Source organism: Zingiber officinale, chromosome 3B, assembly GCF_018446385.1.
Source record: "Zingiber officinale cultivar Zhangliang chromosome 3B, Zo_v1.1, whole genome shotgun sequence".
NCBI classification, from domain to species: domain Eukaryota; kingdom Viridiplantae; phylum Streptophyta; class Magnoliopsida; order Zingiberales; family Zingiberaceae; genus Zingiber; species Zingiber officinale.
Window position 1 is genome coordinate 58,936,561 of NC_055991.1, and position 10,690 is coordinate 58,947,250.

At 40.8% G+C, this 10,690-nt stretch overlaps 1 long non-coding RNA gene across 2 annotated transcripts; it reads left to right on the forward strand.

The window, feature by feature from the left end:
* Positions 1-4,546: 4,546 nt before the first annotated feature.
* Positions 4,547-7,755, forward strand: LOC121968317. Of its 2 annotated transcripts, none has more exons than XR_006108058.1 (7): positions 4,547-4,831; positions 4,948-5,120; positions 5,254-5,319; positions 5,419-5,487; positions 5,566-5,681; positions 5,961-6,023; positions 7,445-7,755. It is a non-coding gene; the product is annotated as an uncharacterized LOC121968317 (long non-coding RNA). The 2 variants fall into 2 exon arrangements; XR_006108059.1 differs by having other exon boundaries at positions 5,582-5,681.
* Positions 7,756-10,690: the final 2,935 nt, after the last annotated feature.

A 10,690-nucleotide genomic window follows, 5' to 3' on the forward strand; every position in this document is an offset into this window, starting at 1 on the left:
ATGTGCTGTGCCCTTCACACAACACCCCTGGGTCATTTGGCTGCCCCCCTATAAGTAGAAAAAATTTCTCTGAAGTTTCTGGGGTCCTTCAGAGCACCTACATCTTTGGATAGAAGATTTGAACTGTGAAGCTTCATCTCTTAAGACGATCCCTTGTACCCCTGGAATAACCGGAGCAAAAATCCCAATAAACTCATATATAGATCTCACCTGGTCCAACAAAAGTTGCCTCCAAAGAGGAGGATCCACGACCATGGCCTTAGCAACGAAAAGTAGCAAGGAAGAAAAAGAACTAAGAAAGGTTGTGGGTGAAGAGAAGGTTGTAGCCCTATTTAAAGGAGAAAAAGGCTTACAGTATGACCACACTTAATCTATTAAGATAGTGGTACACAAAATCTGTGAGGTCATTTCAAAATCTGGAGCAGAGTCACGGGTAGGAAAAGGCAAGATCATACCTCTGTCTAGTCAGTCGTCTACACCTCCTTCGACTAGACTTGAAGGGAAGGCTAGTGATATGGGTAGGTTTTATGGGCCTTCATATGAGGAAAGAAAAGGAATAAAAAGTCAAAGGAGGAAGGCCAATATCGGTCGATACATACCTGCCGAACGAAGGTAGGCCAATATCAGTCGATACATGCCTTCCGTATAAAGGTAAATCGATATTAGTCGATATGTACCCTCCGAGCGAAGGTAGGCCAATATCGGTCGATACATGATTGCCATATGAAGGTAAGTTAATAACGACCGATGCACACTTCAGAACAAAGATAAACCAATATCGGCCGATACATGCCCTCCGAGTGAAGGTAAGCCAATATCGGTCGATACATGCCTGCCGTATAAAGGTAAATCGATATCGGTCGATATGTGCCCTCCGAGCGAAGGTAGGCCAATATCGGTCGATACATGATTGCCATATGAAGGTAAGTTAATAACGACCGATGCACACTCCAGAACAAAGATAAACCAATATCGGCCGATACATGCCCTCCGAGCGAAGGTAAGCCAATATCGGTCGATACATGCCTGCCATATAAAGGTAAATCGATATCGGTCGATATGTGCCCTCCGAGCGAAGGTAGGCCAATATCGGTCGATACATGCCCGCCGTATGAAGGTAAATCAATATCGGTCGATACATGCCACCAGTGAAGGTAGGCTAATATCGGTCGACACATGCCTGCTGAACGAAAGTAGGCCAATAGCGGCCGATACATGATTGCCGTGTGAAGGTAAGCCAATAAAGACCGATACATACTCTAAAGCAGAGATAGACCAATATCGGCCAAAAGGGTTAATGAATACCTCAGAAACATGTTAGATAGAATATTATTTTGACACAATAAAGATACAAATAGAAGTCACATGAAGAAGAATCATACATGAATATACCGAATGGAATAATTCATGATAGAGAATATATATTTTGGCGGGAAATATGCTTTCAGATTGTCTTGCAGGCATTAAACGACAAAGAAGGTACATCTGGGGTACAAAAAAGATTCCTTAAAAATCATCTTCCTCAAGTACGCAGCTGATGTCATAACGAACTCTAACAAACCGGGGTCCACTTCATGACTACGGAGGTTATATGAAGTGGTATAAAAGGGGGAATCCTCTCCGTTGACTAAAAAAGGTTCACATCTCTAATTCTGGGGCTACTGTTCATCTTCTTTCTTCTTCTTTCCTCGGCATCAAGAGAGATCCCTAACTTGAGTGTCGGAGGGCCTAGCCAGGGATTCCCACCCCGGTCTTAGGTCACTGACGATAGTGTTGATTGGTCTCTTGTGCGGAGGGAGCCTCGGGAGCTTGAAGGTTCGGTTTTCTCCTATTTGGACGGGGATTTCTTCCTACTTATCAGATTTCCTTCGGTGACTCGGGTTTTCTTCCGATCCGCTTTGGGTTTCTCGGGTCGAGGTTTCACCGTCATTATTCTTCGTCATTACAGTGGGTCTCCTTCTCCCGGATCTCCTTCACGGTCAGCTTCTCAGACAGGATCATAAATTTATGTCATGTTCGTACTATATTGTATGTCATGTAGATGCATTAATTATGACATGATTAGATTTTAACATACATGCGATGTGATTAGATTTTACCATATCTGTGATATGTCATGCTATGCCATGTATGTGATGTGTCATGTCATCCTTTATGCCATGCATGCGACGTGCCATGTCATCATTTATGTCATGTAGATAGAATAATTGTATGATGTAGATGAGACCAAATCCCTTACACAATATTCAAACCAACACCTTCCGTTAATATGGTAAGAACTAGAGTTTAAGTTCTTGTTTAAGTTGTTGGCTAAAGTCAAACTAACTTGAAATTAAATATGTTCAAACCATAGAGATGCAATCTCATGATTAACAAGTTGGTTTTAAACTTAAAGATAGAGGTGAAGTTGGGTGATATGCATTTGATGTATACTTGTTAATGTGTTAACAATCCAATATTTATGCGAAGATCAATCAGTTGCTAGCATAATGTAATAGTTGAATATAAGTGATATGTAATTAATAAACTTGTTACCTACCGCTATAGCTAAGAATGACTTGTTATCCAAAGTTAATGTTATTCTTATCTACAGTAGATATCAACCCACTTGGAGAAAACCTATCATCTTCCGAATTCAAAAATAAGGGTATTTGAATTTGATAAATAAGTGGGCTTTAATATAAATTGTTTACATAAATAATATCATGTCTCTCATACATTCTCATTTTTGTATTTCTAGGTTAATCATTTAATTATGACTTCTGTTAATCTTCATTCAATTTTGGACTCGAACAAACTGACTGGGCTGAACTTCTTGGATTGGTTTTAAAATTTGAGAATTATTCTCAAAGCTGAGAAACTAGCTTATGTCCTTGATTAGCCTCTTCCCATAAGTTTTGATGTCGATGCAACTACAGACCAATTGTTGGCCCTTCAGAAACATAAGGATGATTCTATACTTACAGGTTATATCATGCTAGCTGTTATGACTCTTGAACTACATAAACAACATGAGCATTTGGATACTTATGATATTGTCTACCATATTCATGAGTTATTTGATGAACAAGCTAGATCCAAAAGGTTCGAGGTTTCTAAGCTTCTCTTTTTCTCAAAGATGCAGGAGGGTGTTGGTACAGTTAACACTAACGATCTAACTCAGGTTTTGATGAATGACAAAATAGGTTAAGTTAGTTTCATTGTGATCTAACACTTTAACAAAGTGTGCAGGAGAAGCCCATCTAGGTTGAAGGGCTGATCGGATGTCTGGCACGAAGTCCAGCTAGGTCAACAGGCCGACCTAATAGCTGGCACAAAGTCTGGAATGGTCGATGGGTTGACCGGATGTCTGCCACAAAGTCCAGCTAGGTCGATGGGCTGACCTAATAGCTGGCACGAAGTCCAGACTGGTTGATGGGCTGACCGGACATCTGGCAAGGTAAGTTAAGGTAAGTCACTGGAGGGGAGTGACTTGGTGGATGCATTCCCGGTTAGGGAACTTAGGCACCGATCCAACTTAGAACCATTTCGAAAATCTAAGTTAAGAACTTGACTAGATTCCGGTCTCGGTGAGACGGAATCTAATTACTACTCTTTTATTATAACTGTGCTAACACTTTATTTTGCAGTGTAATATAATTTACATTTGCCTCAGACTAACATTTTCTTACAGGAAGTTGATTGCTGGAAAATGGAGGTCCGAGCGCTAGGAATGGGTCCGGGCGCCCGTAGTGATAATCTTATCCCCTCTCATCGTCGCAACGTGAAGCGCTCTGGTTGGCTGGGCTATGTCAGAGTCCAGGCGCTCAGAAGGGATCCAGGCGCTCGAAGCTTCCTATATAAGGAGGGTGAGCCCTGGAGCACAATTACAACAACAACAACAATGTCTTCCAATGACTACTCTACTGCGCTGTGCTCCTGCGTTACTGCGAAGCTTCTCCGACAACGTGTTGCTAAAAGCTTTCTTTCCTTTATTTGTTGTCGGTATTTCTCTTTTAAGTTCTTGTACTTGCACTTGTAACCTATTTGTGAACTATTAGTGATTGCCCAACGAAAGCACTCAACGAGTGCAGGCCTTGGAGTAGGAGTCGACGAAGGCTCTGAATCAAGTAAATTGGTTTGTGTTAGCATTGCTTTGCTTTTATTTTTTCGGTGTTCTTACTCTAACTCAATAACGATTTTTCAATTGCTATTCACCCTCCTCTAGTGACTTTCATGATCCAATAGAGGGTTCGTCCGTAATACAATATGTACTAAAGATTAATGGCTACATAGAGCGTTTAGCATTACTCGATTTTATAATGGATCATGTGTAAGATACCGTAAAATTAAATAATAAATGTTATTAGACGAAGAATCTTATTTGATTTTTCAAGAATTTTTAGAAATTCTTTGAGATTTAAATGGAGTCTCTATGACTCATTTTGAGGGGACAAATCGTGGGGCTTGTGGAGACCTGTTTGGGATACCCAAAATAAGTGGGATTTGATCGAGGAATTAACTTAGTATTTAATTAAACTAACCTAAGTTTTATTAATCTAGGTTTATAATCCTTCTCCTTTAACCCGACGCATCTCTCCCGACCCCCTCTCCTCGGTTCCCATCGCGCGATCTCCGACGATTAGGCATCGACGCCGACGACCATCTCCTCGCGCTACCGCCTCCTCTCCACTCTCCCTCCTTAGGCGAGGAATCTTCCTCCCTCTCCCTCTCAAGGTGTGGAGCCTTTCTCCTCTCCTTCTCTTCCCCAATTCATTGCCCCCTCGACAACCTCTCTGTTCGATCCATTCTTCATCGACGACGACGCCACAAGGAAGCCGATCGCCGGCAAGTGAGTATTCTTCCTCCATCCAGTGATTGTCTTTTACCTTGTGCGGGTAGATCCTTGAGGAAAATGGGGAGAGGGCTGAGCCCTAACATCAATCTTCTCTCGGGATCGATCCACAGCCGGTTGTCAAATTTGAGTGGGGCGGCAGCAATTTGGGTCAAGGAGGTCCTGCTCTTCTTCCTCACCAGATCTTGGATAGAGGGATCCAACATTGTCTATCTCCCTTCACTGGGGCCTAATTTGTTGCCGGCGAAGTTTCTGTGAGGCCAATGATTGGGACTTTCTCCTCACTGTAAGTTTGGCTCGAGCTCTCCTTCTCCCGTGCATTACTTTTCTTCTCTCCCGATCATGTTGCTTGACGCCACTGCCACTAACAGTACCTCACAGCCCAGTTGATCTCTTTTCTCCTCTCTGTTATGTTCTAGTGCCACCTCCAGGGGATGAACATTCAAGGTATTCCATCTAGGAGAGATCTTGGATATGGTACAAGGGTAAGTCAAGCTCAATGTTGATTAACATGGGTTGATTTCATACTTTGTTTGGGTTGTTGAGATTAGCTATGAGACTGACCTTGGAAATAATTGGTGTAGGAGTTCTTGGTGGCTGTGGGCAAAGGTTAGTAGGGGATGTGAGCTCTTGATTTGTGGCCATGCCTCAAGGTGAGTTTCCTTTGGCGATGTACCTTTAGATTTTTCCTATTATTGCTCTGTTCTATCGGTATTGTTAATGGTTATTAGGTTATGTCTGGTTTAGAGCACATGGAAGCGTGTAGAAGGATTTGTTGTAGTTTTGGCCAGGAGTTTCCAGTATCATGCTTCTTCGGATGAGTCAACATTGAAGTCTCTGGATTTGGGTAAGTTTTGGAGTTGATTTGTAATGGTTATTTGGTGGATGATTTATGTAGATGGATATATGATCGTTATTGGTATGTGTTAGATTGATTGGGGTTTGTATTGGGTTGGAATTTGTGGATTATGTTGGGATCTAGAAGGAGTGTGATTAAGGATTATTTGGAGGATTAATCAGAGATCAGATTTGAGTCGAGTTATCCTGATTGGGTGGGGATTTTATTTAGCTATTTTAATTCATATGAATTTAGCTAAATGAAATATATATATATTGATTGATGCAGGACCTTGATATGAGATGATTATCACGACGTGAGATTTATTTTGGACACGATCTACAGATAAAGGTGGGTATTTCTTCCTTGGCTCTATGTAGATTTTTATTGAGCTTAGTGCATGGTTTTATGTGATGGTTTAGGATGCTTTACCTTATATCGTGTTCGTTTGTTATTTTCCTGCTTGATACCGATGCTTGACCCTTGTGATGATCTATTTAATTCTTATATAGTCTGCACTTTGGTTATCTATACTCTGTGGTATTTTTACATGTAGAGTATGTATGGTAGGGGATACTTCGTTGGTGGTATTCATATGGGGTTTGTCCATTGGTATGTCGTGTATACTTCTGTCTGGTGTGATGATTGGAGTTGTGTTGATTCTATGTCTGTGGTTTATACACGTGTTTGATGTGTTTTTACTGGAGGATACATGTTGGGTTGTGTATGTGTGTCTGTTGGGGTTATTGGAGATTTTTGGTTGACTATACATGTGTAGTTATATACATATGTTTGGTGGGATATATGGAGGTATCATGATGATTATACTCATGTTGTGGGGTACTTTGGTGGATTTAGAGTTGCATGGATGATGACGGTGTTCGTATCATGATTATATATATATATATATCATGTTCATCATTCATTGCATTGCTGACGACTATTGTCTTCCTTGTGGTGGAGAGAGTCGTCAGTCTTTTATAGTTGTCCTTTCGACCACTGTTGGAGAGTGGTAGCTTGGAGCAAGTCCTGTTGTGCTCATTCAGCCGCTCAGTGTTCTATCAGCCTCGACCACTCTGGAGTAGTGGGTCTTGAGGGTACAGTAGGCAGAGGGTTTGAGTTATGAGTGGTTAGGGACCCTTAGCTATGTAGTTATATAACTACTTAGCTGACCGTCCGCTTCGGCCGCCTATAGCGGTGCATGTACTGGAGGCTAGTACGGTTTGTCACGGACCCAAGCCTCTCAGCCATACAGGGGTCGTGGTGTTTAGAGAGGTGGCGGGGGTGACCATGGAGCATGCATGCACATTGGCATTTGATGCGCGGTGCATCGTTGGAGATATATTTACATACATGCCTAGTAGATACTAGTTGCATGTGTTTGTGGTATGTTGCATTAGTTTGCGATATGATTGTTGCATATGGTTGTCATGCTGCATACATGTCATTTATTTTACATGTATTTGCAATCGTATTTATATTGCACAGGTGTCAGTAGATGCATTGCGAGATATGGTGAGTTCTTGACCGTTGTGCAGTGTCGATTCAGTTGGGTATGTATCTATCGTTATATCGGTTGTGGTTTATCGGTATGTATGTCGGGTTAGTAGGTTTGATATGTTTAGATCGTTGATTATGATAGTAGGATCGTGTTCTTTGATTCCTCTTGGGTATACCTTTGATCTACATGTTTATGTATAGACCATTACCTTATCTTTTATTACATTGAGTTATCTATACTCACCACCGCATGTATATCTTTATGTTTTCAGGTAGATGGTTGGAGTGTCGCTCGGAGTATCCTGTCTGCCGGGTCCTACCTCACATCCGATGATTGTTTCTGGTTTTGTATAAGTTGTATTTGTATTCGGTATTTGTTGTATTTGGTGTGTTGTTGTATTTGTTGTTGTGGTTGTTGTATAAAGCCTAGCTGGCTAGTAGTGTGTTGGTTGTTGTATTGGGCTTTTCGTTATCGTTTTTCCGCTGTGTTGGTTTAATACAGCCGAGTGGGCTGTCTATTGTATATATATAACTGCGTGATTGTGTTTTATTCTTGTTTAAGCATAGTGGGCTGATTTTATAACTGCGTGGTTGTGTATATATTCCAGCCGCATGTGGCTGATGTATTTTGTATGTATTTATGCTTCAGATTGTCACCGGTACAGGGGAGGTGCTGCCGAAATTTTTCGGTAGGTGCTCCTTTGCGGGTGTGACAATTAGTGGTATCAGAGCGAGGTTACGATGCCTGTTATTCGTGTTTTTGGGTTTTATGTTTCGGTTTTCTTGATGTGAATTTCGGGCTTTGGGACCAGGCAGCAGCAGGACATCTCCAAGTAATAGGAGGTATGTTTGCATATTATTATCTTACATTTCTGTTAGTTCATGCATAGTTGTGATGTGTGTTAGTGCTCTCTTGTTAGTACTTGCCTAGTTGATTGTATCATGCATTTCATGTGTTGGGTCAATCACTGATCACGATTGACCTAATGGAGATCAAGGACTACAGTCTCAAGGGATTTGTTATATCATACTACCATTTGTGTTAGTTACTGCTACTACTAGTTGGTTGAGATTTAGAGTCACATACCAGTCCCTGTTATTATTAGCTAGATAGTGGAGGGTATCTGTATGCTCATATTGACTCAGTTGGTAGAGTATCGGTTTACTTCTGTGTGTTCAGTTAGTCTATGATTGATTTACTTGGTTGACTTGTGTAATTATGGTTTGACTTACTTTAGTCGGCTTTGTGCTCCTGTTAGTTCGGTCAGTAGAGGATTATTTTAGATTCTTTTTGGTTAGGTCTGTAGATGACCGATTTACCCTGGTTGACATTTGTAGTTGGGTATCGATTTACCTTAGTTTCAGCAGTGGATGATTGATTTACTCTTGTTGGATTGGATAGTAGTTGACCGATTTATTTTATTGGTCCGACTAGTGGGACTGACTTATTTTATTTTTAGAGATTCCTATCTTTGGGTTATTCCGTGCTTTGTTAGATATTTTGGGAGACATACTTTGTACCGTCATGGGGAGGACTGAGTTAGTCGTATACCATTATCGGCTTGGTCAGCCTGTAGAGGATTGTCGTATCCTATTTCATGGGGACTTTGACCATGGACTGTCTGCACCTAGTTGATTGACTTAGAAGGTACATTCGGATAGGATACCTCCACTGATGTGGAAAAGTGTAAAGCTACCTGCTTAACACTTATGAGATACATCCATTATTAGGGTGTATGAGTTGGAGAATACATTTGGATATATGATTTGTACTGACATGAGAGAGTTGAAGTTAGCTGTTTAACCTTTACGTGACTCGGTACCACGTGAAGGAAGAAGCAGAGAATGTTTTTGGAGATCAGGTCATCACTTAGTGATTTCCTTGAGGAGTTTAGAGAGAGAGTAGTTCTTTACCTCTTTCGGTAGCATGATGGTTTATAAGGCGATGATCAGTTGACTCGCCTAACGCTGTTCCATGGGAGATCCTGACTCATGGAACTATTAGCTATGATTGGATATCTTTGATGTACTTAGTGATATATATCCCACAATAGTGCGGAGAAAGTGGTGTAGTTGAGTAATGCCTAGGAGGTTCGACTGTAACTAGGTATAATTTCAGATGATGATCTTCGAGGGGTAGAATGTTGATTGACAGATATTTTGATCAGCTATTTTGTTGTAGCATTCTTCTTTCTTTGTGTTCATTGCTCGATACTAGAGGTTGCTAAATCTCAGGGTGGAGCAATCACAGTATGATGGAGTACAAGACAATGGTTAGACGACTCAGCTAACATTGTCTTTATCAGGTGGTTCAAGACCTTAACCACGTGATCATTTTACTAGATCTTGTGGTCTATATCTCATATTAGAGGGTTTGACCTTTTATCGATATTTGTTGAGGGACATATATGGGATGATTATGAGAGTTGTGGAGATATCTCCTTGATAGGTAGACTCTTAGTCAGCAGGTTGTGTGACCCTTTGACTTTGGATTGACATTCCTCTACTGTAGATATTTGATTATTAGAAAAGATGAGATGATGAGATTTGACAGACTTTTTGGGATACATTTAGTTGTTGGCAGTAGGTGTTGAAGGTTGGATGCTTTCCTTTTTCTATATCTTTGTGTATGAGACTATCCGGTATGATTGATTGATGTTGAGGACGATTTTGATTGATGGATATTGTGAGATCAGGTGTGGTGATATGTTGTCTTTTGGTAATCTATTATTTGGTGTTTGATATTGATAGTGACATGAAGTGTAGTTTGCCTGTGATATATATGGATTAAGTGATTTGTAGTTGGTGGTTAGATTACAGACTTACTATTGGTGATCTTGTGGTTGAGTGAGCCTATTGTACGTATATTACGAGACTTTGGTGTCACCATTTAGGTTTACATTGCCCTAGATGTTTTTATGGACTTGATGTATTTGGTATTTCTAGAGTGTTTGGATCAGTTCATTGTCTTTATTGGCGATGTTGTGATCTATTCCCGATCCGAGGTGGATCACATACACTAGCTTTACATAGTTCTAGAGATGTTTCGACGGGAACATTTATATGTGAAGTTAGTAGTACGTATGGTGATTGTCTTTTACGAGTTTTTGGGACACGTTGTGTTTAGTAGAGGATATCGGTGGATCCACAGGAGATAGAGGTTGTTATCAGTTGGGAGTAGTCGTAGTCTATACAGGAGACTCGCAGCTTCCTTGATCTGGTTGGATATTAGCGGAGATTAGTTAAGGGTTTTCTCCAGCCTTTATGCCGTTGACTGGACTGTCTAGGATGGTATGGAATTTTTCCTGGATAGATGCTTACGAGATCAGTTTCAGGTGTTGAAACAAAACGTTGTTAATTGCACCATCTTAGTTGTACTTTCTAGTGTAGACGGATTTGTACTCTACACAGGTATGGTGTATCTGGGAGTCGGTGCAGTTCCGATATAGTATGAGCGGAGTAGTCTCGTGCTAGTAGTGAGAATTCTCGTGTAATGAGAATGAGATTCTTTATTTTCA